Genomic DNA, 27,739 nt, shown 5'->3' on the forward strand with positions numbered 1-27,739 from the left:
CCCGGAACGCCTGATTCGGGCCCTGCATCTCAGGCACGTGACGGTGTCCCCCCCCGCCCCGCTCTCCTGGACAGTGTCCCGGCAGGTCCCGGGGCACCTCGGTTCCCGCGTGGCGCCGGCTCTCGGGGGCTCTCAGACGCGCGTCCTGGCCGTCCCGATCTGTCCGCGTGCATGGCTCCCGGACGCGGGCGCTCCGCCTGAGGTCTCCTCAGGGCTGGCGCGCGACGGGGAGGGGCGGTGACTACTGCAGGTGAGGGGAGAGAAGGCTTCTCACGGGTGGGCTTGGGCGCCGTCCCTCCGGCTGGGCGTGTGGGAGACGCGCAGCCAGGGATGATGTTTCCAGGGGCGTTCGGTGACGTCTGGATATGTTTTTGATGATCAAATTGGGGGCTTGCGCCGCTAGCTTCTAGTGGTTGTCCAGGCTCACTGCTATGGGGTAGGCCACGTCACAGGCAAATTGGAGGAAGGTTTGCGTGTGGAGGGAGTGGCAAGGAGGGGACAGAAGGTCAGGGTGAGGAGGACACCCTCCCAGAACAAAGAATTTTCCAGCCCCAAGTGTCAATAATGCTGAGGTTAGATATTTTGGCCTACGGGTTCCATGGGGCCACCTTAGTGCAGGGTAAGGAGTTGGAAGATGACCTTCCACTGATGAACTTGGCTTCTATAGCAACTTTTGGGGGACAGAGGGGTGCAGCTTTTCTCATGTTTGCCTCAAGAACCGGCAGGATTGTTAGAAGGTTTCTGTCATGGTGGCCACCCTTTCCTGGTCGTTTGGCTTTTCTTAGGGCTCGTGAGTGGTGGGGGAAGGTGGGTTGCAGGTTGCAGGCTTCTCTACAGCCAAGTTGGACACTTGGGAGGAAAGAAAAACCCCAGAGAACTCCCCCCCACCCCAGTTGTTCTAGTCCTGAGGTCCTTTGCTAGTCTACCTTCTTTTGTCCACCTTTTAAATCTTCCAGTAGGTGACTTGTGTTGTTGTGATTAGTGGGAGGAATAAGATGGAATGTGTTCATCGTTCTTGTCTAACCCTTAAGGAACTTGAAGTCCTTAATGACTTTTAACTTTTTACTCTCCCAGTTGAGTTTGTTTCCTCCAAGCTGCTATTTTCAACTTGATGTTTATTTTCCATGTTAGAGGCTTTCCTTCGATGTCTCTATTCCTTTTCCGTTTGAAATTAAGACTGTTGGAATAAAAAGTGATTGGGAACTCTGGAGTGTGGACAGGGCTTGTTTGCTTTGAGCCTCCGGGTGAGAGAACTAGGTGAATCATGGGGAGCTGCTGATGTCAGTATCTTTAGGACAACACTGTAGGCTTGTCAGCTTCTCTGGAGGATCCTTAACTCCTTCCTTAATGGTGGGGGTCTTACTTCAGGGTTCTGGCTGCTCAGGGAGAAGGAGGCTGTGTCTTAACATTCTGCATTAAGTATGTATACCATCTCATGAACTTCTAATTTTGGCATCCAGGGCGCTAAACCGTGCCTGGGACTCCCTGATGTGGATTACCCATTTTACTCTCTGCAGGAAACAAAACTCCAGCTTTCTGCAATAGTCAATAAGCTACATTAGTCCAGAGATGTGGAGTGGGGAGGAGACTTAGGGATATAACTGTTTCTCAAACAACCCCCCCCCCCCACCCCCCACCAATACTCCTAGGTTTAGCATTCCCTCTCGTAGTTAGATCTAGACATACTGGTTCTTTTTGAGAATTCTGTGTTACAGATTGTGATGTTTTCAGCTTTTTCCACTGCCCATTCAATTCTGTTAGGTCAATTACTATTTATAGATCTACCATCCAGCTGTCAAAACTTTTTTTGTTAAGGTATAATTTACGCACAGTAAAATTCATCCACTCACGCGAGTTTTGACAGATGCATACAGCCACGTCATCACCACAATCAAGCTGTAGCAGAGTTCCATGGCCCCCCTGTTCCCCTGTGCTCCTTTATAGTCAAGCCATCCTTCTACCCCCAGCTCCTTGAAACACCTAATCTAGTTTTCCATCAACATAGTTTTGCCTTTTCCAGAATGTCATCTATGTAGTCTTTTGAGGCTGGCTTCCTTTACTTAGCATAATGCATTTGAGATTCATCCATTAATGGTCAATAAAACCAACTGGGCCTGGAATTTGCTTTTCTGAAGGGTTTTTAACTCTGAATTCAAGTTCTGTAATACAGTCATGTGTTGCTTAATGATGGGGATACATGTGAGAAATGCATTGTTAGGTGATTTTGTTGTTGTATGAATATCATAGAGTGTGCTTACACAAACCTAGATGTAGCCTACTACACACCTAGGCTCCATGGTACTGATCCTACAGGACCACTGTGATATCTGGGGCCCGTCGTTGACCAGAACATGGGAACATGCAGTGTATGACTGTATGTATAGGACTATTTAGGTTATTGGTTTCTTCTTGAGTGAGTTTTGGTACTTTGTATCTTTCAAGGAAACTGTCAATTCACTTGAGTTGTTGAATTTATGGCCATAAAGTTGTTAGTGAATATTCCCTTATTATCCTTTCAATGCCTGTTGTAATGACCCTCCTTCATTCCTGATATTGGTAACTTCTAACTGGTTATTGTTTTATATAATGAAGGGTATTGTTTTTTTGCATGCTACTTTACTGAATTTTCTTTCAATTTGTGATAGTTTCACATTGATTCTTTTTTTGTTATTGAATTGTAAGAGTCCTTTATAAATTCTTGATACAAGTCTCATCAGATATATATGGCTTGCAGATATCTTCTCACAGTAGGTAGTCTGTCTTTTCACTTTCTTGAATGTGTTCTATAACACACAAAAGTTTTGAATTTTAAAGAAGTCCAGTTTATCTGTTTTCTTTTGTCATTTGTGTTTTTAGTATCATATCTAAGAAACCATTGCTTACCCCAAGGTCATGAAGATTTACTCCTATGTTTTCTTGTAACATTTTAGCTCTTACAGTCAAGCCTGTGATCCATTTTGAGTTAAATTTTCTGTATGATGTGAGGTAGGGGTCCAATATCATGCTTTTGCATGTGGATATCCAGTTGTCCCAACACCATTTGTTGAACAGACTGATATTTTCCTGTTGATTGTCTTGGAATCCTTGCCAAAAAACAATTGACCGTAAATGTAAGGGTTTATTTCTGTACTCTAAATTCTAGTCTATTCGTTTATATTTCCATCCTTATGCCAGTTCCACAGTATCTCAAGTACTGTAGTTTTATAGTAATTTTGTAATCACGAAATATAAGTCCTCCAACTTTGTTTTCCTTTTTCAAGATTGTTTGGAGACTATTGCCATCTGCTACAGGTTGAATTTTGTCTCCCCCTCAGATATTTTGAAGTCCTACTCCCAGTACCTCAGAATGTGACCTTATTTGGAAATAGGGTCATTGCAGATGTAATTAAAGTTAAGATAAGGTCAACTGGAGTAGGGCCTTAATCCAAAATGACTGTTGTCTCTATAAGAAGAGGAGAGAGAGGCATACAGGAAGAAGATGGCCACGTGCAGACACAGAGACACACAGAGAACGCAGGTGAAGATGGAGGCAGGGATTGGAGCAATGCATCTACAAGCAAAGGAATGCCAAGGATTGCCAGCAACCCCAGAAACTTGGAAAGAGGCGTGGAGCGGATGTTCCCTCAGAGCCCTCAGAAGGAATCGACCCTGCGGATACCGTGATTTCGGACTTTCGGGCACCAGAACTGTGAAAGGATAAATTTCTGTTGTTTTAAGCCATGAAGTATGTGGTATTTTGTTATGGCAACCTCAGGAAAAGTACAGATTTTGGTAACAGGAGTGAGATCTGGCAAGTCCAAAATTTGTAGTACAGGTGGTAGCCTGGAGACTCTGACAGGGGTTGAAGTTACAGTCTTTTTTTTTTTTTTTTTTTAAAGATTGGCACCTGAGCTAACAACTGTTGCCAATCTTTTTTTTTTTTTTCCTGCTTTATCTCCCCAAACCCCCCAGAACATAGTTGTATATCTTAGTTGTGGATCATTCTAGTTGTGGCATGTGGGACACCGCCTCAACATGACCTGATGAGCAGTGCCATGTCTGCGCCCAGGATCCGAACCCTGGGCCGCCGCGGCGGAGCACGCGAACTTAACCACTTGGCCACGGAGCCGGCCCTTGAAGTTACAGTCTTGAGTCTGAAATGTGTAGGGCAGGTCAGCAGGCTGGAAACCCAGGCAGGGTTTCTGGGTTACAGTCTTGAGGCAGGATTCTTTCTTCCCCAGGAAACCTCAGGTTTTTGCTCGTAAGGCCATCAATTGACTGGATGATGTCCACTCACATATCCAGGGCAACCTCCTTTATTTAAAGTCAACTGATTGTAAATGTTAATCACATCTACAAAATGCCTTCCCAGCAATATCTGAACAACATCTGAACAAACAATTGGGCACCATAGCCTAGTCAAGTTGACACATAAAATTAACCATGACAGTCCTCCCTTGTCAACTTGGCACCCATACTTATTCCATATTTAATCTCCTAATCCATACGTAATCTCCAGATAGACACGATAACGGAGTCATACTTATGCCAGACATGATACAGTCCTTCTGAGTATAACTGAAAATGTGCTAGCCCTTCCTCCAGGAGAGGATACAGCATCGTTGGATGATGCTCACTCTTCTCCTTGACATCCTATAATACACACGCGCGCGTGCGCACACACACACACACACACACACACATACATACATACATACATTCATAACAAAATAAGGAAGAAATACTCATAACAACTACAGTCCTAGTTTCTGCAGATGCTCACATGGTCCTAGCCAGTATTTGTAACTTCCCTCTTCCACTACTTGTTCTATATCTCTTTTGCCCTCAGCAAGCACCTTAGCTGGTTGTAGCTCTTTACCTCGTGAGGTGGCTCAAACCTCCATTTCTGAAGGGTCTGGGCCCTTAGTAGTCCTCCCTGAATCAGTTGGTTGTAGTTTTCCATTCATTTTCCTTATAGGGCATGGTAATTCTCAGAGACACCGTAAGGGAGCTCCTGTATTCCAGACATATGCTTCCTTCTTTCCGTTGGAATCGTAGTCCAATTCAAGTCAGGATCAATCACCCCAGCCAGTACAGTAGCTCCCTCTTTTGCCTATTGATTCAGAAGCATAAGGAGTCAAAACTGACTGGCTGGCAGTCTTCAATTCCAGTTCACTGGAATCATTGTTGTGTCTCCTTGTGGAACTAAGACCTCTAGACCAGGATTAGGAAACGGATACACCATCTTAACGATATTAAGTCTGATCCATGAAAATGATTGTCTTTCATTTATTTAGATCTTTAATTTCAAGATTTCTAACAAATCTTGCACTTCTTAAATTTATTGCTAAGTATTTTATTCTTTTTGATGCTATTGTAAATTGAGTTATTTTCCTAATTTCATTTTTGGATTATTTGTTGCTAGTGTACAGAAATACAATTGGTTGCTGTATATTGATCTTATATCCTACAACTATTATTAGTTATAACAGATTTTTTAGTGGATTCCTTAGGATTTTTCTATGTACAAGATCATGTCATCTGCAGTATAGATTATTTTAATTCTTCCTTTCTAATCTGGATGAAAATTTTAATTTATTTCTCTTTTTCTCAGTTAAGTTTGAATAGAAGTGGCGAGAGCAGACATTCTTGTCTTGTTCCTGATCTTAAGGGGAAAGTTTCTAGTCTTTCATCATTAACTATGATGTTAGCTGTGGATTTTTCCTAGATACCCTTTATCAGTTTGAGGGAGGAAATGCCCTTATATTCCTAGTTGGTTGAAGTTTTTCTTTTTTAAATCATAAAGGGTGTTGGATTTCCTGCATCTATGAGATGATCATGTGGTTTTTTGTCTTTATTTTATCAATATATTGCATAAGTTACTTTTTGGATGTTAACCCAACCTTACCTTCCTGGAACAAATCTCACTTGGTCATGGTGTATAATCCTTTTAATATGTTGCTGAATTTAGTTGGATAGCATTTTGTTAAGGATTTTTGTGTCTGTATCATAAGTTATTGTGGTAGTTTTCTTGAGAGGTCTTTATCTAGTTTTGGTGTCACGGAAATAATAACCTGAAATAATGAGTTGAAAAGTAATCCCTCCTCTTGTGTCTTTTGGAAGAATTTGTGCAGTGTTTGTATTGATTTTCCTTTAAACATCTGGTAGAATTTATCATTGAAGTCATCTTGGCCTGGGTGTTTCTTGTTGTAGATCTAGTTATATTTTATATTTCTTCTTGTGTGAGTCTTTTTTTGTGTGTGAGAAGATTGGCCCTGAGCTAACAAGTCTTGCCAGTTTCCTCTTTTTGCTTGAGGACAATTGTTGCTGAGCTAACATCTGTGCCAATCTTCCTCTATTTTATGTGGCCACCACAGCTTGGCTTGACGAGTGGTGCTAGGCCCACACCCGGGATCTGAACCTGCGAACCCCTAGCTGCCAAAGTGGAGCGTGCAAACTTAACCACTATGCTACTGGGCCAGCCCCTTCTTCTTGAGTCAATTTTAAGAATTTGTCCACTTGGTCTAAGTTATCTCATCTGTTGGTGTAGTTGTTCTTGTTTTCCCTTATAATCCATTCTATTTCATTAGGGTTGGTAGTGATGACTCCACTTTCATTCCTGAGTTTAGTAATTTGAGTCTTCTCTCTTTGTTTAGCTCGCTGAGTCTAGCTAAATCACATCAAGTCTTTAGGGTTGACCTACGTGTTTAAATTATCAACAAGAGACAGTTTTAAACCATTCTTTCCCAATTCCTCAGGTTATTTTCTTCTGTCTGATGTTTTGGCTAATAATTTCAATATTGGGTTACACAGTGGCTTAGTTCCTTCATGGGGAATGTGTCTGGCATTTTCCCTTAAGTGTGATGATTTGGGAGTGGAGTGTGTATATTCATCATGAATATTATGTATCCATGAATTCCTGTTAAGTGTTTTAGTGAGAAATGCATTATACATTTAATGTGTCTTCATTATCCTTATTTCTAGTGAGGCAGTTTGGGTTGTTATTTCTTCTTTTACTCTTTCATTGGGAAGAGAATTGCATCCCTGGTTCCCCCTCTTGAAGTTGAGAGTGAAGTCAGAGCTGCTGTTCTAACATACTTGTGGCATCACTTAAAAGGTTTGCCACATGGAATCCCTCTTATTCCTAGCTGCATTTCTCGGTTCTCATGAGGTTCCTGTGACTACATGTATAGACTCCATTCCTGTATGTGCAGAGGAACCATGGAGTCCTGGTGCTACAAAGTCAAGTGGAGGAATCCTTGGGCTTTTCATTTCATAGACCTTTAAGGGATCTGTCAGTGTCTCAGAGGTAATTACCATTCAGTAAAGGCTGTTCTCTTGCATGCAGTCGCGGGAAATCTTGCATCCCATCAGTGTACTTCAGGACCACCACCTTTCAAGGCTTGCCAGACTCATGCCCTGCCTTCAGAGGTCTGGCACCTGAACTCTCAGTCAACCCCTCCCCAGACCCCCAGGCTGGAGCACTCACTCCCCTGGATGGCCCTGATCCCTTGGACAGTCCGTGTGATTGGCAGAAGGCAAAGAACATTTGGAGAAGAATACTAGCCCCATTTGAAAAGGCCAGAGCAAGAGAGGGATGGGGAAGCAGCCTGGGAAGGAAGGTCTTGAGGAAGGTAGGTGAGCCCCTCACGTCATCTGAAGAGACAAGTACAGTCACCAGGTGCTGAACCTGCCCACAGTGCAGAGCCTGAGTTCTTGGTGGGTTGGGTGGAACATGTGGGTGGGCGACAGCTCTTGCAAAGTCATGCTGACCCATTCCATAAGGCAGGCAACACTGATAAAGCATATGGATATAACATGTTTCCGTTTATCCTTGAGCAATTTGGGCCAGATCATCCTTCCAGTTTATAGCTATTTTGTGTAAGTAGAGTACCCTAGGAAGAAAGAAGGAGTTTGCTTTGAGATGGGAAAGGAGCGGGCTTGTCTGTCTCCTGCAGCCACAACTCAGTCCCTAGCATTCATGGCCAAGTGTCCAGTGTGGCCGTGCTGGGAACCAACAAAGGTCTAGGTCTGGTCAGCCCATGTAGGTGTGGCAAGCACCTCTGCTTGCCCCTCTCCAGATGTTCCTGCCCTAGAGACAGGTCTTACCTCTACCTCCCATCCCCTCACTGGTTCGCAGGGCCCAGGGGTGATGTTCCTCTGCATGCAGGGTTCACCAAGACTGTCCCGCAGAACTGGAAGCCCCACAGGATGAAGGGGAGCTGATGAAGGGAGGACACAGGGACTCCTGCCTGCCCACAGCCCAGTAGCCAGCAGTACCCATGGCCACAGTTCCCTCTTCCTTTAGGCCATCATGACCTAATGAAGCTTGTACCCTGGGCTGCTCTTGCTAGCAATGGGGCCTCAGGACTCTGAGCACCCCTGGCTGAGGTAGGGGTCTGCCTTTTCTTCCTGCTCTTCCCTGTTTAGGTGAGTCTCTGCAGTTGCTTTCCCATCATCCAGACCAGAGTGTAGAGTTGTGTTCGTGGGGCCAATGACCAGTATCCCATCCTTAGACTCAAATGCCAACTCCTATTTGATGAGAGCAATCCCTTGAAAGCTAAAACATTTGAAGACAATTAGCTTTCACCTCTCATTTCTGCCATGGTCATCCACACTCCATAGTAGCAGTCACTTCACAAGAAACCTTTGTTCTATCTGCTCAGCACATAGCATGTCATCTTGCACTCTTCCTAGGTGAAGACTATACAAACTGGTAACATGAGCACCAGGACACACATACATTTCAGTCTCTTGGAGAGACTGAATTTATGCCTATTGGAAGAAGGGCTCAGAGCTAGTGGACTAGAGGAACAGTTCCTCTTATTTCTTCAACCACAGTGGAAACCATCAGGTGGAACCAAGCAACCAGGAAGACTCGTCATTGACAGGGAATGGATGTAAAGCATTCAAGGGCAACGTGCATTCATGTGTGGAGGCTTCATCATGCACCTGCTGTTCATGGTGGAGACATAGGTGTTTAAATTCTCACTTGCAAACCGGCAAGAGCACCAGTAAGCAAAGCAATAGGCATAACTGAAGTAGACAGGGACCAGCACCCAGGCAGAGAGCCAGGTGCAGAGCTCCAAAATAATGTCAAATAGAATGGTGATAACCAGCTCCATTCCTGGTCACGATTTAGAGCGCATGCTCTTAGCTTCTCCCTGAGGTCAAATAGAATGGAGATGGCATCCTTTCCCAGTCCTGATTTTCGAGGGCATGCTCCTAGCTTCCCCCTATTTGTGATGATGTTTGTTTCAGGCTTTGTTGGTGTTGCTTTTGGATACTCTCCATCAAGTTAGAGAATTTCTTTTTTGTTTCCACTTTACTAAGATTTTAATCATATTTATGATGACCATTTTTAAATGCCTTCCTACTATACTGAAATGAGCTTGTCTCTCTTTTATTCTACTAATATGATTTATATGTATATATTTTTAAATATTATTCCATCATTACATTCCTACAATAAGGAAACTAAGAATATCAGAGTCAAAGGAATGGAGGAGGAAATGAGTGTGTTATGTGTAGATCATCTGGTTTTATTATATTGAAAATCCAGAAGAATCTAGAGACAAATTATTCTAGTAGTAGGAGAATTTAGCAAGTTGCCTGGATTGAAGTTCAAATATAAACAATCGTGTATACACAAGCAACAAACATCTGGGACATGCACTTAAAAAGATGACAGAATTTACATACAACAAAAATATTAAAGTATTTTGGATCAGCTAACAAAGGATGAGAAAATTTATAAAACTTTATTGATATGTTAAAGACAAATGAGTGGAGAGATATCCAATGTTCATGGATATGAAGGCTTAATGTCATAAGTATAATTGTCTCCAAATCATTCTATAGAGTCAATGTAGTTCAAATTAAAATCCTGACATAGTCTTAAAGGTACACTGAAAACTTCTTTTAAAAGTTATAATCCATGTGGAAGGGTAGAGTCCAAGAAGAATAAGGCAGATAAATTTTCCCTTCAAGATAGCAAATCTTATTGTGATGCTATAGTAATTAAAATGTAGTGCTACGTATACAGGGACTAAAAATGGACTGGTAATGGATAATCAATAGTGGAACCGAGCCTAGGATTGGAACCTTACACATACAGAACTTCGATACATCACTGAGGTGGCATGGGTGTCAGTGGGGTACTGCCATGTGCAGAATGAAATGAGAACTCCACCTCACACTTCATACAGAAATAAATAGCAAGGAGAACACTCAAAAGTTTTTAGTTTAAAATATTGACAGGTTTCCAATAATGGCAAACAATGTAATAAGGGCCTCCCAGTGAAGACAACTAAAAATTCATGACAACACATAGAGGCCATTGCTATGGAAGCAGGAAATATCTAAACATGGTGGTGGATCACCTGACCCAGAGGAGTGAGGTGAGTCAGGCATTCAAGGCTATTTCCCCCTTTCAGAAATCACAGCTAAGTCACTTTGTTTCACTTTTGGCAGTCTTTTGGGGTTAGGGAAACAAAGTAGGAGTCCAGGATCTGCCACAGGTGTGGACCATGCTAAACCACACCTGCTTGGGCTGAACAAGAAGGGATGCACCCTGGGAATGAGTCAGCAGTGAGCTGGCCCTCTCATGGACTGCAGCCCAGCCTTGAATCACAGCTGGCTCAGAAAATCTCAAGCCTAAACTTGGTGTAAGATAACTTCAGATTGCTAGTGCACCCTGGCTTAGAGAAACAAGCAAAAATCCTCTGAGTGTAATGGTTATATCACTCTTAGCCTAAAACTATTTCTAAAAATTATACTTAAATACCTTCCAGCACATAAACAAAGATGACCAGAAACATGGGATAATATACCGTGAGTGAAAACCAGCAGAAAAACAGACCCAAAGAAATCCAGATACTTGAATTATCAGCCGGAAACTAAAATAAATTGTGCTTATTATGTTCAAGGGGATGAAGCTAGGCTTGTAAACTTCTGCAATAGCTGGAAACTATAAATTTGAGAAAGAAGATTTGAAAAAAACCAAATAGAATTTCCAAAAATGAACAACACAAAAATCAAAGTCCGGAACTCATTGAGTAGGTTTAATAACTGTTTAGACCCAGTTGAAGAGAGACTCCATGGACCAGAACACAAGTCAGAAGAAACTACTCAGAATGGGAAGGGGAAAAAAATTCAGAAGAAAAGTATGAAAGCACTTTAGTGCTATATGTGTTTTTTTCCCTAAGAAAAAGTGCTATTTTTGGTTTGAATAAAATAATAAAAACTTCTATTTCTGGCCAAGTTGGAGTAATAGGAACCAGATTTACCTTCCGTCTGAAACCACCAAAAAATACAAAAAGAGTATAGGAAACTGGTTTTCAAGAACATGAGGCAATGAATGATTGTGATCCCTGAGATACAGGAATAAATGGAATAGTCCCAAGATTGTCTCGGCTTCTAGGCCACAGCACAGAAGGAAGTGACCCAAATGGAGCCTGAAGGAGCACCTGAGTCAAGGAGACAGAGGTGAGAGTCCAGGAGGGCCAAGGTGGCTCGAGCTCTTAGGACAAAGAGATGAGAGCTGCAGAGAGGGAGAACTTTGCAGTGTTGAAGAGGGTCTCCTTTGGTTGCTCAGCTGAGTACTGATCAGCACAAGCATGTGAGGAAACTACCCAAGGCTAGGTAAAGAATGTCCCCAAAGAACAAGAGGGAACAGTGCCCAGTGCTCATACAAGACTGGGAATAGTGCCTGTTCCTACCAGCCATGAAAAGCTCATAATTCACAGGGCACTGGAAGTTCTTGTCTCAGCAGTGAGGAATAATTAGCACTAGACTGAGCACTGCCCCAGACCCACCTAATGAATCATAAAAGCAAGACCTAAAAGATCAAGGTATTTATATTCAAGCAACTTAAATACATCCCAGATCAAAGCACAGAAAGATGTGCAGGAATACAAAAATATCCAGCCTCAACAAGATAAAAGTCACAATGTCTGGCATCCACTTGAAGAATACTGGGCATGCAAAGAAGTAAGAAAACATAACCCATAATGAAAACTTTAAAAAATGAAAAATAATAAGTGTTGGCAAGGATGTGGAGAAACTGGAACCCTCGTGTACTGTTGGTGGAAATGTAGAATGGTACAGCCATTGTGGAAAACAGTATGGTGGTTCTTCAAAAATTAAACACAGAAAATTAAACCATATGACCCAGCCATTCCACTTCTGAGTATATACCCAAAAGAATTGAAAGCAGGGACACAAAGAGATATTTGTACACCGATGCTCATAGCAGCATTATTCACGATAGCTAAAATGTGGAAGCAACCCAAGTGTGCACTGATAGATGAATGGATAAACAAAATGTAGAATATACATACAATGGAATATTATTCAGCCTTAAAAAGGAGGGAAATCATTTCACATGCTACAACATGGATGAGCCTTGAGGACATTGTGCTAAGGGAAATAAGCCAGTCACAAAAAGATAAATACTATATGGTTCCACTTAAATGAGGTCCCTAGAGTAGTCAAAATCATAGACACAGAAAGTTATGGTGGTGGTTGCCAGGGGCTGGGGGAAGGGAGAATGGGGAGGTATTATTTAATGGGCATAGAATTTTAATTTTGCAGGAATCAGAGTTCATGGTGGTGATGGTTGCACAATAATGAGAATGTAATTAATACCACAGAACTCTACATTTAAAAATGGTTAAGATGGTAAATTTTATGCTATGTATATTTTTACCATAATGGAAAAACTGGAAAAAAAAGAACAAAGTTCTGATACATACTGCAACATGGGTTAGCATTGAAAACATTAGCTCATTGAAATAAGCCTAATACAAAAGGACAAATATTGTATGATCCCACTTATATGGTGTTCCTAGAGTAGGCAAATTTATAGAGACAAAAAGTGGACTAGAGGTTGCTGGGGGCTGGGGGAGGAGGATGGGGAATTTTTTCTTAAAAGTTACAGACACTCTGGTTGGGGTTATGAAAAAGTTTTGGAAATAGTGGTGATGGTGCACAACATTATGACCGTAATTAATGCCATTGAATTATACACTAAAAATAGTTAAAATGTCAAATTTTATGTTATATATATATTACCACACTGTAAGAAATTAATAATGTAATCTACAAAAGACCATTGAATTGTATACTTTAAATGGGTGAGCTGTATGTTATGTAGATCATATTGCAATAAAAATGGTAGATTTTTTTTAAAAAAGGACTGTATTAGAAAAGAAAACTACAGGCCAATACTCCAGATGAATATAGATGCAAAAGTTCTCAATAAATACTAGCAAACTGAACTCAGCAGCACATTGAAAGGATCATTCTCCATGATCAAGTGGATTTATCCTTGGGATGCAAGGATGGTTCAACATATGAAATTAATCAATGTGACACATCACATTAATAGAATGAAAGAAAAGAATCATATGATCTTTTTAATAGACACAGAAAAAGCATTTGACAGAATTCAACATCTGTCCATGATAAAATTCTTAACAAATTAGGCATAGAAAGAACCTATCTCAACATAACACAGCCACAGCTAACATCATATTCAACAGTGAAAGGTCGAGAGCTTTTCCTCTCAGCTCAGGAACAAGACAAGGTACCCTTCTCACCACTCCTCTTCAATATAGAACTGAAAGTCCTAGCCAGAGCAATCAGGCAGGAAAAAGAAATAAAAGTCATCAGAATTGGAAAGGAAAAGGAAAATTGTGTCTATTGGCAAATGACATGATTTTATATATAGAAAATCCTGAAGACCACAAAAACTGTTAGATCTAGTCAATGAAGTCAGTAAAGTTGCAGGATAGAAAATTAACATACAAAAATCAGTAGTGTTTATACTAACGATGAATTATCTGAAAAAGATCTCACAATAGGATCAAAAACAATAAAATACTTAGGAACAAATTTAACCAAGGAGGAGGAAGATCTCTACCCTGAAAACTATAAGACAATTATGAAAGAAATTCAAGAAGACACGAATAAATGAAAAAGTATCTTGTGTTCATGGATTGGAAGAATTAACATTGTTAAAATGTCCATACTTTCAAATGCCATCAATAGATTCAATGCAATCCCTATGAAGATTCCAATAGCATTTTTCACAGAAGGAGAAAAATCACTCCTAAAATGTTATGGAACCACAAAAGACCCCAAATAGCCAAAGAAGTCCTGAGAAAGAAGAACAAAGCAGGAAGCATCACACTTCCTGATTTCAAGCTATATTATAAAGCTATGGTAATCAACAGTATGGTACTGGCATAAAAACAGACAAGTAAACCAATGGAAAAGAATAAAGAGCCCAGAAATAAACCCGAGGATATACAATCAACTAAATATTTGACAAGGGAGCCAAGAATACTCAGTGGAGAAAAGACAATCTTTTCAATAAGTTGTGCTGGGAAAACTGGATATTCACATGTGAAAGAATGAAACTTGACCCCTATCTTACACGATTCACAAAAATTAACTGAAAATGGACTAAAGACTTAAATGTAAGACCTGAAACCATAAAACTTCTAGAAGAAAAAATAAGAATAAAGCCCCTAGGCATGAGTCTTGGCAATGCGTTTTTGGATATGACACCTAAGTACAAGGAACAAACTAAAAAATAAGCAAGTGGGACTACATCAAACCAAGAAGCTTCTGTACAGCAAAAGAAACCATCAACAAAGTGAAAAAACAATCTATGGAATGGGAAAAAATATTTGCAAACCATATGTCTGATAAGGGATTAATATCCAAAATATATAAAGAACTCCTACAACTCAATAGCAAAAACCCCAAATAACCCAATAAAATATAGGCAAAGGACTTGAATAGACGTTTTTCCAAAGAAGATATATGAAAGGCCAACAGGTACATGAAAAAATGCTCGAAATCACTAATCATTAGGGAATTTCAAATTAAAACCATGATGAGATATCACCTCACATCTGTCAGATGCCATCATCAAAAAGATAAGAGATAACAAATGCTGGCAAGGATGTGGAGAAAAGGGAACTCTTATGAACTGTTGGTGGGATAGTAAACTGATGCAGCCACTATGGAAAACAGTATATAGGATTCTGAAAAAGTTAAAAATAGAACTACCATATGAGCCAGCAATTCCACTTCTGGGTATATATCTGAAGGAAAAGAAAACACTAACTTGAAAAGATATCTGCACCCCTATGCTCATAGCAGCATTATTCACAACAGCCAAGCCATGGAAACAAGTTAAGTGTCCCTTGATAGATGAAGTGGTGTATATATACAATGGAATATTATTCAGCCTTAAAAAACAAGGAAATCCAGGCCGGCCCCATGGCTGAGTGGTTAAGTTCACGTGCTCTGCTTCAGCGGTCCTGGTTTTGCCAGTTTGGATCCTGGGCACAGACCTACACACGGCTCATCAAGCCGTTCTGTGGCGGAATCCCACATAGGAGAACTAGAATGACTTACAACTAGGATACACGACTAGGTACTGGGGCTTTGGAGGAAGATAGGCAACAGATGTTAGCTCAGCACCAATCTTGCTCACCAAAAAGCATACCTTTAAAAAAAAAAGGAATCTCACCTTTAAAAAAACCCAGGAATTCCTATCATTTGTGACAACATGGATGGACCTTGATGGCATTGTGAAATAAGTCAAGCAGAGAAAAACAAATACTGTATGATTTCACTTATATGCAAAATGTAAAAAACCCAAAAACCTCATTAAAAAAACCTCATAGAAAAAGAGATCAGACTTGTGGTGACCAGGGGCAGAAGGTGAGGACAGGGAAATTAGAGGAAGGTGGTCGAAGGCACAGTCTTCCAGTTATCAGATGAGTGAGTCCTGGGGATGTGATGCACAGCATGGTGACAGTAGCTAACGCTGATGTATGATATATAGGAAGGTCATTAAGAGAGTAAATCCTGAGAGTTCTCATCACAAGGAGAATCTTTTTTCTTTTTTCTCTCTTCTTTCTTTTCTTTTTATTGTATCTATATGAGAAGGTGGATGTTAGCTGAACCTATCGTGGTAATCATTTCACAATATATGTAATTCAAACCATCATGCTATACACCTTAAACGTATACAGGGATGTACTCCAATTATTTATCAATAAAAGTGAAAAAAGAACACAAGTCATCTCTTTAAAACAATTTTAAAATATGGTCAACTTTTGGTTTCCTGTCTGGCATTCAAGGAGCTTGAAAGTCATCGCTCCATCCTCACAATCAGACAAAAGCTGGACACACTGAAAACCAACAACTCTTCTTAGATCCATCAGAGAAGTGAGGTCACAGGGCAAACCACTGCCCCCAAAACTGGAGTGACAGAGGCAGACACAGAGAATCACGGCTTGCCAGAGCAGAAACCCACGAGCAACTCCTCCTCAGGAGCCAGGGCTGGGCCAGGAAAACCTGACAGCAACTGACAGATTGCCAGAGGCTCGGTGTGGGCACGTCTGAGAGTGTAACGTTCTGGGGAGGAGGGCCCACACTTGTGAGTTTTCTCTCCAGGAGCCACACCAGGTTCTCACAGTGAAGATAGGAGAAAAGTCCTTTCATGCTTCTGGCAGGGGAGGGGAAAGTAGCCACTGTGAAATATGCAGAGCACTCTGTCCTTCTGAACAAGGCCTGCCCTTGGGAGAAAGTGTTCTACCAAGCCTGACCTGCTTAGGCTTATCAGAGCCTCACCAACTTGGGGAAGGGAAAGACCCAACTCCAGCCCACTTTAGCCATCCTGTCCCACCTAAGCAGATGGGAGGGAACTGAGAAGCACTGGAGAAGTCCACAGTCCAGAGGCACAGGCTCACTAAAAGACTGAGACCTCATCATTGGACTGTAAAATGCCTCCCCTCTCCCCACACCTCACCACCACATTACTAAAGGCCTGTTTTCAGCATTTCTTTTTACTAGGTACATCATGTCTGGCTATCAAGAAAAAATTACAACACATCCTAAAAGACAACAGAGTTTGGACAGAGCAAGCATCAGAACCAGACATGGCAGACATGTTGGAATTATCCAACCAGGAATTTAAAACAACCATGACAATTATTCCAAGGACTCTAATGGATAAAGTCGGCAGCATGCAAGAACAGACAGGCAATGTAAGCAGAGATGTAAATTCTAAAAAAGAATCAAAAAGAAATGCTAGGGGCTGGCCCCACGGCTGAATGGTTAAGTTTGTGTGCTCTGCTTCAGCACCCTGGGGTTTCACTGGTTTGGATCCTGAGCACAGACCTAGCACCGCTCTTCAAGCCATGCTGAGGCAGCATCCCACATAGCAGAACTAGAGGGACTTACAACTAGAATATACAAGTATGTACTGGGGGGCTTTGGGGGGAAGAAGAAGAAAAATAAAAAGATTGGCAACAGATGTTAGCCCAGGGCCAATATTAAAAAGAAAAGAAAAGAAATGCTAGAGGTCAAAAATACTGTAACAGAAACGAAGTGGGTTTTTTTTTTTGGTGAGGAAGATTCACCCTGAGCTAACATCCATTGCCAACCTTCCTTTTTTTTTTTTTTTTTCCTGAGGAAGATTAGCCCTGAGCTAACATCTGTGCCAATCTTTCCTCCATTTTGTATGTGGGATGCCTCCACAGCATGGATGATAAGTGGAGTAGGTCTGCATCTGGAATCTGAACCCTCAAACCTGGGCCACCGAAGTGGAGCATGTGGAACCTTAACCACTTAGCCATGGGGCTTACCCCTGAAGAATGTTGATGGGCTCATTAGTAGCCTGGACACAGCGGAGGAAAGAATCTGTGAGCTTCAAGATATGTCAACAAAATCCTCCAAAGTGGAAAAGCAAAGAGAAACAAGACAGAAAAAAACCAGAACAGAATATTTGAGGATTGTGGGACAACTACAAAAGGTGAAGCTTATGTGTAATGGGAAGGAGAAGCAAGACAAAAAGGAACAAAAGAAATACTTGAAGCAATAATGACAGAATTTCCCCCAAATTAATGTCTAATACCAAACCACAGATCCAGGAAGCTCAGAGTACACCAAGCAAGATAAGTGCAAAAAAAACCTCCCCCCAAACCAAAAAACACCACACCTAGGCATATCATATTCCAACTTCAGAAAATCAAAGATAAAGAAAAAATCTTGAAGAAAGCCAAAGGAAAAACAATCACCTTGCCAATAGAGGAGCAAATCCCATGGGCATTAAAATAATAATAAAGGAATATTATAAACAACTCTATGCCCACAAATTTGATAACTTACTTGAAATGGATGAATTCCTTTTAGGGCACAATCTGTCAAGACTCACACAAGAAGAAATAAAAAATTTTAATAGACCTGTATCTATGAAAGCAACTAAGCCAATGACTAATGACATCCCCAAACAGAAAGCACCAGGACCAAATGGGTTCACTGGTGAATTCTACCCAACATGTAAATAAGAACATATTAATTCTCTACAATTTCTTCCAGAAAATGGAAGGAAAAGGAATACTTCCTAACTCATTCTATGAGGCCAGCATTTCCCTAATACAAAACCAGACAAAGACAGTACAAGAAAAGAAAACTACAGACCAATATCTCTTATGACCATAGATGCAAAAGATAGCAAAATCAAATCCAACAATGCATAAAATAACTATATATATGATCAAGTGGCATCTATCCCAGGTGTGCAAGGTTGGTTCAGTATTCAAAAATCAATCAATATAATCCGTCACATCAACAGACTAAAGAAGAAACATCACATGATCATATCAATAGATGTAGAAAAAACACTTGACAAAATCCACCCCCCCCCATTAATGATTAAAAAAAACCTCCGAGCAAACTAGAAACAGACAAAAACTTCCTCAATTTGATAAAAAATGCCTACAAAAAATCTACAACTAACATCATACTTAATGGTGAGGAAGTTAAAGCTTTCCTGCTAAGATCAGGAACAAGGCAAGAGTGTTCCCTCTCTCCATTCCTTTTCAACATTGTACTGGAAGTCCTAGCTAATGCAATAAGAGAAGAAAAGGAAATTAAAAGTATACTGATTAGGAAGGAAAAAATAAAACTGTCTTTGCTTGCAGATGACATGATTACCTATGTAGAAAATCCAAAAGAATCAACAAAAAAACTTCTGGAACTAACAAGCAATCATAACAAAGTTGCAGGATACAAGGTTACTATATAAAAGTCAATTGCTTTCCTATATACCATCAATGAACATGTGGAATTTGACATTAAAAACGCAAAATTACTTACATTAGCACCTTTCAAAATGAAATACTTAGGTAGAAATTTAACAAAATAAGTACAAGATTTATATGAGGAAAACTGCAAAACTCTGAAGAAAGAAATCAAAGAAGAACTAATAAATAGAGAAATATTCCATATTCATGGACAGGAAGATTCAATATTGTCAAGATGTCAGTACTTCCCAACTTGATCTATAGATTCAATGCAATCTCAATCAAAATCCCAGCAAGTTATTCTGTGGATATCAACAAACTGATTCTAAAGTTTATACGGAGACGCAAAAGACACAGAATAGGCAACTCAACATGGAAGGAGAAGAACAAAGTTAGAGGATCAATGTAACCCAACCTCAAGACTTACTATAAAGCCACAGTAATAAAGGTAGTGTGGTATTAGTGAAAGAATAGACAAATAGATCAATGAAACAGAACAGAGTCCACAAATAGACCCACATGAATGTAGTCAGCTGATCTTTGATAAAAGAGCAAAGGCAATACAATGTAGCAAAGGTAGTCTTTTCAACAAGTGCTGGAACAACTGGATATCCATATGCAAAATTTTTTTAAAAAGGAATCTAGACACAGACTTTACATCCTTCACAAAAATTAACTCAAAATGAATCATAGGCCAAAATGTAAAACACAAAACTATAAAAATCCTCTAAGATAACATAAGAGAAAACCTAGGTGACCTGGGGGATGGTGATGACTTTTTAGCTAGCACACTGAAGGCACAACCCGTGAAAAAAGGAATTGATAAGCTGGACTTCATTAAAATTTAAATTTTCTGCTCTGTGAAAGACACTGTCAAGAGAATGAGAAGATAAGCCATAGACTGAGAGAAAATAGCAAAGGACGTACCTGATAAGGACGTTGTCCAAAGGAGTGAATGAATGAATAAACTGTGGTACACCCAGACAATGGAATATTCTTCAGTTCTAAAAAGAAATGAGCTGTCAGGCCATGAAAAGACATAGAGGAACCTTAATTGCATATGACTAAGTGAAATAAGCCAACCTGAAAAGGCTCCATACTGTATGATTCCAACTATATGACATTCTTGAAAAGGCAAAATATATGGAGACAGTAAGAGAATCAGTGGTTGCAGGGATTAGAGGAGAGAGATGGATAGACAGCACAGTGGACTTACAGGCCAGTGAAACTACTCTGTATGATACCACTATAATGGTGGATCATGTGCCCAGACCATAGAGTGTGCAACATCAGGAGTGAACCCTGAGGTAAACTAGAGACTGTGGGTGATGATGTGTCAGTGTAGGCTCATCAACTAGAACAAATGCACCCCTCTGGTGGGAGACTTTGATAGTGGAGATGCTGTGCATGTGTGGGGACAGGGAGTATACGGGAAATCTCTACGCCTTCCACTCAGTTTTGCTGTGAACCTAAAACTGCTCTAAAAAAGAAAGTCTACTTGACAAAATAAAAAAAGCAAGGAAGAAAAGGATAGAGGTAAAGGAAGGAAAGAAAGGAGTTTCTGGTTTCAAGCAATATCAAAATCTAGCAGAGAAAATTTCATTAGATTTTAAGACCTGAGACTATTTCTCTGTGATTCCAGGTCTTGCCTTCTGGACTGAAGACTCCACTCTTGGAGTCGCTGTCCTTTTTCTTGGAGAGAAGAGCATGTCCACAGCCCAGTAGCTCTATTGGCCTGTTTCCTGCCTGCCGAGTTTGGGAAGTCCAACAGCCCTTTTCCACTTTGTCCCTTTTGGTCTAAGCAGACAGTGTTTCTGCTGATATGACATTCTCAGTAATGTTGTGGGTCTCCTGTGTTTGTTACGGGGAGCCGCACCATCAGACAGGAGGGCCTTCCACAGGTCTTTCCTGGGGAACCCCATCTCTTTCCTGGCCTCTGCTGAGATGGTTGAGTACATCCATGAGTCACACTCTTAATCTTTTCAGCCACACTGTTGGCTTTCTGTCTGGTGCACACTTTCCTAACCACAAATATCCTAATCTTAGCATCTTTTGCAATCTTGACAGGCTGAAAATTTCCCAAATCATCAGGTGCTGGTTCATTTTTGCTTAACAACTCCTTTCTTAATTTATCTCTTTCCTCTCACATTTTACTATAAACAGCAAGGAGAAACCAGGCTGCACCTTCAAAACTTTGCTTAGAAATATCCTCAGGTTCATTGTTTACAAGTTCTGCCTTCCACCCAACAGGAGAACACAATTCAACCAAGTTCTTTGCCACTTTGTACCAAGTTTCCAGTAACATGTCACTCATTTCCTCCTGAGCACTCACTGGCAGAGTCTTCAACATGCGTATTTCTACCAATAGTCTAGCCTTCAAGGCAGTCTTGCCTTTTTTTATCATGTCTCAAAAATTTTCGAGCCATTACCTAATCCAAAGCCATTTCCACATTTTAGGTTTGTTTCGGTGGCACCCCACTTCAGGTAGCAGAATCTGTGTTTGCTTCCTGGGGCCACCCTAACAAAGGACCGCAGACTAGGTGGCTTGAAAGAGCAGAAACGGATAAGAGAATTCTGACGTCAGGGTGTTGGCTGTGTCCTCCTCTGGGCGCCTCAGGGGCTCTCCCAAGCTCATCCCGATTGTTGGCAGAATTTAGCTCCTTGCAGCAATGGGACCAAGGTTCCCATTTCCTTTCTGACTGTCAGCTGGGCCCCTCTGAGCTCCTGGAGGTCACCCACATTCTTTACGCCATGGCCCCTCCATCTTCACACCAGCAGTAGCAGGTCAAATTCTCATTCTGCAACTCTTGGACTCCCTTTCTGAGACCAGCTGGAGAAAGCTCTGCATTTAAATGAAGGGGTCATGTGATTAGATCAGGTCTGCTCAGATATCTCCCAGTTTGAGGTCCACTGATCTAGGCCCTGGAGTTAATCAGCAGAATCCCTTCACAGCAGCCCCTAATTAGTGTTTGATTGAATAACTGGGGGAAGCTGTGTGTACACCAGGGCAGGAATCTTGGGGGCATCTTAGGAACTGCCCCTCTCTGTTTCCACCATTCAGGAAAGCTGTGGTCCAGCCTTCACTCCTGGCTTAACCATAGGGAGTGGATGCATTGACTCTTGGTGCTGGCTCTCCTAGCTACCTGTGGGGGCTTGGAAAGTTACTTCTCACCTCCAAATGTCCATTTCTGCATCTATAACATGGGGATCCTGAAGATCCAACGTCACAACCAGGCAGAGTCCCTGGCTCAGGCTGTTACCCCCTCTCTGCTCATTGTGAGACGTCCCTACTCCTGCCTCCTTTCAGTGGCTTCAGGGAGCTGGGAGAGAGTGAAGACAGGGCTTTGTGAATCACCCCCATTCCAGGAACCCCTCTGTGCTGCGGCCCCGGGAGAAGTCCTCTTTCTTTCCCTCGACTATTTGAGGAGACTTAAGGGGCACAGTGAAGCCCATCATGATGGCTGCGGCTTTGGGAACTTAACTGCCCATGCCCTCGCAGGCAACATGACAGGTGCCTCTGTCATCTCAGCAGGAACCTCTTGCTATAGGTCCAGGCAGGCTGATTGCGGGGTGACAGCCAGACCAGAACCTGCAGCCGGCCAGGGAGGTGTGGCTAGGGACTCATGGTGAAAGTGGCCAGGTGGACACCAGCCCCATCCAAGGGAATATTCTGATTTGCCTCAAATGATCGACATGTTTTTGATTTAATAGTTTCTATCATGAGGAATGGTGTTTACAACAGTGAAGTCAGGACAGACAGGAAGTACCTGTGGACCCAGGGCCCCGTCCAGCATGCAGGGCGCGGCCCTTTCACCAGCAACTAGGGGAGCAAGTCGGGTCCAAGAGGGGACATCACAGTTTGCCACTGTTCTTGGGTGTAGCTCACTCCATCAGCACAGCAGTGCAGAGGGAGGAGACAGAGGGGAGAGACCGAGGCCCCAGGGGCCGGGCCTCTGCAGAGTGCCTGTTCTCCACCCGGGTGCAGACGCCTGGGCGGGACAGACAGGTTGATGCCAGAGAGCTGGCCCTGCCTGGCTGGAGAGGAAGTCTGGAGCACCCTGAACTCGGGGCTTGAACCTTCTCCTGTGGAAGCAGGTCCTCAAGCTTCGCTCTGTCCCACAGCATTTCAGGCCAGCAGACTGCGACTTTCTGTCAGCCATCCAGCACAGGTGGTGAGCCACCCGTCACTGAAGCTGCTCCCAGAGTCACAGTGCTCCCCACAGTGAGTGCACCAGAGACGGCCTCACCTGTGCAGAGACATGGACGGGGCCTCGCAGGCCTTGCGACACTGCACTTCAGCAGCTACCTTCCTAACCCTTTGTCACCAGAGGGTCCCTGAGTCGCACTGCTCATGTTTGGGCTCAAGACAAGTCCAGCCCTCCCCGCTGGCTCAGAGGTCATCGCTTTGTTCCACAAACACCCCGTCAGCCCCTGGGAGGGAAAAGAGGCCCTCCCTGCCCTGGAAAGGCTAGCTGCCCATGGAGGGCGGCTGAGGCCTAGAGGGGCAGAGCTCCTCAGAAGGCACCCAGGACCCTGGGGGCACCCTCTGACTGAAACAAAGCAGAGAGCAGCCAGGGGCATCTGAGACTCTGCAGTGTGACCAGGGCTGAGCGCTGTGGACAGATATCAAGATGGACTGACAGAGGGAGGGGAGTGAGGCCCACCTCCTCACGATCTCAGAATAGACTGGACAGACTGCAGGGAGTGAAGCCCACGTCCCCACGATCTCAGGATGGACTGACAGACTGTAGGGAGTGAAGCCCATGTCCCCACGATCTCAGGATGGACTGACAGACTGCAGGAAGCGAAGCCCACTTCCCCAGGATCTCAGGAGGGACTGACACTGCAGGGAGGAAAGCCCACCTCCCCACAATCTCAGGATGGACGGACAGACTGCAGGGAGGAAAGCCTACCTCCCCAGGGTCTCAGGATGAACTGACATACTGCGGGGAGTGAACCCACTGCCTCAGGATCTCAGGATGGACTGACGGACTGTGGGGAGCAAACCCCACCTCCCCAGTGCCTGGGATCCTATCCAGAAATGTCCGTGGAGGCTCTGGGAGACTGAGTCAGAGGTGCTCACAGTGTCTGGCCAAGACTTGGGTCTTCTCTCTCCTCCTTGCACAGAGCCACTGGAACTGGAGGGAAGTGATCATGTGCTAGAGGGTACCCACTGTCGGGAGCAGAGAGAAGGCTGTGGTCTGTGTTTTGCAGTCCCACTGCTGACCGGCTCTTCATGGAAGCCTGCAGGCCTGAGAGGAGGACAGGCTGTTTGCTCCAGGGCAAGACCCAAACAGGCTGAGGGGACACTGGAATGCCAATTAGGGCCTGGGTGCTCCGGTGAGACCCACTCTTCCAGGGGGCCCACCAGTGGTCAAATGGACAGCTTTTGCACCTGTAAGAGCATGTCTGGGGCATGGTTGGCCCCAAAACCCGTTTAGGGCTGTGGCTGCATGAGGCCAGTTGGACGGCATGGGGCGGGCTCCCGAGGCATGTACCAGGAAGAAATTGTGTTTTATTGCCCTAAACCTTGAAGCCCCCACCTTGGATCTGTCTCTGAACAGAGTGTCTCATGGTGGTGGGGGCGAGGCAGCAGGAAGCAGAAGCCTGGAGCGGGGTCCTGGGGAGAGGAGACCCTTCCTGTGAGGAAGAGGCCCTGGTGCCTGGGACAGGCACAGTCCTGCGCAAGAACATCAGCTGTCCCTATGGAGGACTCTGCACTTGGCTCCCAACCCTGACCAGTGTCTTATTTTGGAGAGAGCGCCGGGCACCATGTGCATGCTTACGGCTGGGGCTGGTGTGCTAGATGACTAAATCGCAGACTCTCACGAAAGCAGGCGTTTACCTCCAGGTGCCATCCGAGCGAGCACACACCTGAAGAAAGAAGTACATCACTCTGCAGTTTCAGAAGAAAGCATGCCTGTCTGTATCAGCTGTCCGTGATTTCCACAGGAGAAGCTTCCAAAACAAAAATCTGCTTCCATCTGGAAAGGTACCCCCTCTAAGCTTAATTCTTTCCTTATGCTCAAAATCTGATAAAGTGAGACCCAGGCTGTGCCTGTCCTCACGCAGCCTGCTCTCCATGTGGCACTGGGAGGGCAGGATCAGCTCTGCGCAGGAGAAAGTCTTTGCTGTTTGTTTGCTGAGCACACTCACCCCTGAGTCTGCACACCTGGACCCTGCCCTCCTGGCCCCTGGAAGGGGCAACAGTGAGCCAGTGGTCTTGGTGGGGCAGAGGGACCCAGCATCCTGGGCCAGGTCATGGCGGCTGGCTGGGGCCTTGGACTTGGGCGGAGGGAGGGTGTTGAGGCAGAGGGGATGGGCTGGAGAGCTGGTGCCTGGCTGCTGCAGAGCACGGGGCCTCTCCTAGCAGCTGGCCCACCGTGTGTGGAGGGCAGGAAGGGGTGGCTGCCGACCTGTCTGTTGTCGTGGGGAGGGCTCCTGGCCCGGCCTAGGCAGAAAAACACAGACCCATGGAAACTTGCAAACCCACACAGATGTGCAGATAGGCACACACACAGCATATACTCAGTGCACCTTGCTCCAAAAAATTTTAGAACAGCTTCTTAAGGATGCATAAAATATCTCTGAAAGTAGACCAGTTAGGAGAAAGAAAATTGGGGAAAAGGATAGTGACATTAGATGGAGCCAGGAATAAAAGCTAATAGAAAGCATAATGACAATGTAGTGATAGACAGCTGCCTTCCTCACTCACCCCAGGCCCAGGCTGAAGGCTGTGTGGGCACCCACACTTTGCAGGTGGGGAGCAGCAGCCACAGGCCTGTTCTGGCATCTTTTGATGGTGTCACCTTGTGAAACTCAGAACCCTCTGGCAGGAACCCCATTGAGTCACGTTTACGACTGGCACTGGGCAATTCCTGGCACTCATCGGTGACCTGGGTGACAGAACAGGCTTCCCCCCCGAGGCCTCTGTGGGGTGCTCTGCTTCCACAGCCTGCGCCTGCATCTCTCACGCCCCAGATGAATGCTGAGGCTCTGGCATTTACCAGGGCTGTCCTGGGACCATTGTGGCTGTCCTCTTGGGCCAAATATTGTTTGGGGGTCAGAGAGGGTACTTTGAGGAGGGGTAGGAGGCTCATGTTTGGACATCCCCTGTGTCACCTTCTCTGCCCTTTGTGGGGACAGAGGAAGGATTGGCAACCAAGAGACCTGACAGAGCTGTGTGGCCATGTGGTCCAGGCATTTCCTTCCCTCTCTAGGCCTTTCCAGCTTGGCCATCTGCTCCGTGAGGGGAAAGCCTGATGCTTCTTGAGCCCTTGTAAGTGAGCGTGTTGTTCAGTCAGGCCAGCCTCTGCACTCATGGCAGGAAGAGAAACCACAGCTGGGACTTCAGACTAGAACAGATGCAAATGCTCAACTGATAGATACCATCTGGCAGCCTGGAAAAGCTCCAGTGGAGGAGAAGTGAACTCAGGTAAAACCCCACCCAGCAACCAGGGGCATGGTGCATGATCAGGATCCTGCCAGAGTCTTGGTAGGACTCACACCATCTGAGGTTCTCCTGTTTGTTTAAATCCTTGTCTGTCCTCACCCAACAAATGGAATGTAAAACCCCCAAGATCTGGGACTTACCCCAAAAGTTTTTGATGAGTGAGCTGGAGGCTCCACCTCAGATGCACGTAGGGCCTCACTGGCAGCCTCAGTGTGGTGGAGCAGCCCTGGTGGGGTGGAGAAGCCCTGGCGCCTGGGTGGAGCAGCCCTGTGTGGTGGAGCAGCCCTGGTGGCTGGGTGGAGAAGCCCTGGGTGGAGTGGAGCAGCCCTGGTGGGGTGGAGCAGCCCTGTGTGGTGGAGTGGCCCTGGTGGCTTGATGGAGCAGCTCCAGTGAGGTGGAGCAGCCCTGGGTGGGGTGGAGAAGCCCTGGTGGCTGGCTGGAGCAGCCCTGTGTGGTGGAGCAGCCCTGGTGGCTTGATGGAGCAGCCCCAGTGAGGTGGAGCAGCGCTGGGTGGGGTGGAGAAGCCCTGGTGGCTGGGTGGAGCAGCCCTGATGGGGTGGAGCAGCCCTGGTAGGGTGGAACAGCCCTGGTGGGGTGGACCAGCCCTGGGTGAGGTGCGGCAGCCCTGGTGGGGTTGTGCAGGTGGTAAGACAGAGAGGAGAGGGAGAGGAGCAGGGTCAAAGGTCTTCACTTGTTCTCCTGCCACGCCACCCCAGAGATGTGTGTGTCACTTTCTTAGCAACAGCATGCTGGGTCGGGTTGAAACTAAAGCTTGAGGATGTTGGGTTGTCTCACTTGGTTGTTTCTGTCCAAACCTTGTCAACCCCAGGTATGCTCAAAGAGGACAGAGCAGATTGGGTAAGCCTTTCCCCACCCGCCTCCCATGGCCCCCAGGGCCTCTCATCCCGCTGTGGTGTCTGCTACCTGTACCCATCCCTGCCGCTGTGGAGGGGAGGCAGCCAGAGACAGTGCAAAGGCTGTGGCTATTCCAATGAGACTTCATTTATAAACCGTGGTCCACGGGCCACGACCTGCCAACCCCTGTCCTAGGTCACCTCGCCAGTTTACACACATGCCCCAAGAGCTCCGCCTTAGAACAGACAAGCAAGCACCCTCCCCACATCCCCACAGCCCCCTCCAGCAACTGCTGCCCCCAGAGACACTCGCTGCTTCCCTGGCTCGCCCCCTCACCACC

The 27,739-nt window shown here is 44.4% G+C and overlaps 1 long non-coding RNA gene across 1 annotated transcript; it reads left to right on the forward strand.

Moving 5' to 3' along the window:
- Positions 1-83: 83 nt before the first annotated feature.
- LOC103565968 (uncharacterized) lies at positions 84-27,508 on the forward strand. The gene is made up of 4 exons (XR_548400.2): positions 84-250; positions 24,943-25,083; positions 26,312-26,526; positions 27,374-27,508. It is a non-coding gene; the product is annotated as an uncharacterized lncRNA (long non-coding RNA).
- Positions 27,509-27,739: the final 231 nt, after the last annotated feature.

The sequence above is a fragment of the Equus przewalskii genome, chromosome 13, assembly GCF_037783145.1.
Source record: "Equus przewalskii isolate Varuska chromosome 13, EquPr2, whole genome shotgun sequence".
NCBI classification, from domain to species: domain Eukaryota; kingdom Metazoa; phylum Chordata; class Mammalia; order Perissodactyla; family Equidae; genus Equus; species Equus przewalskii.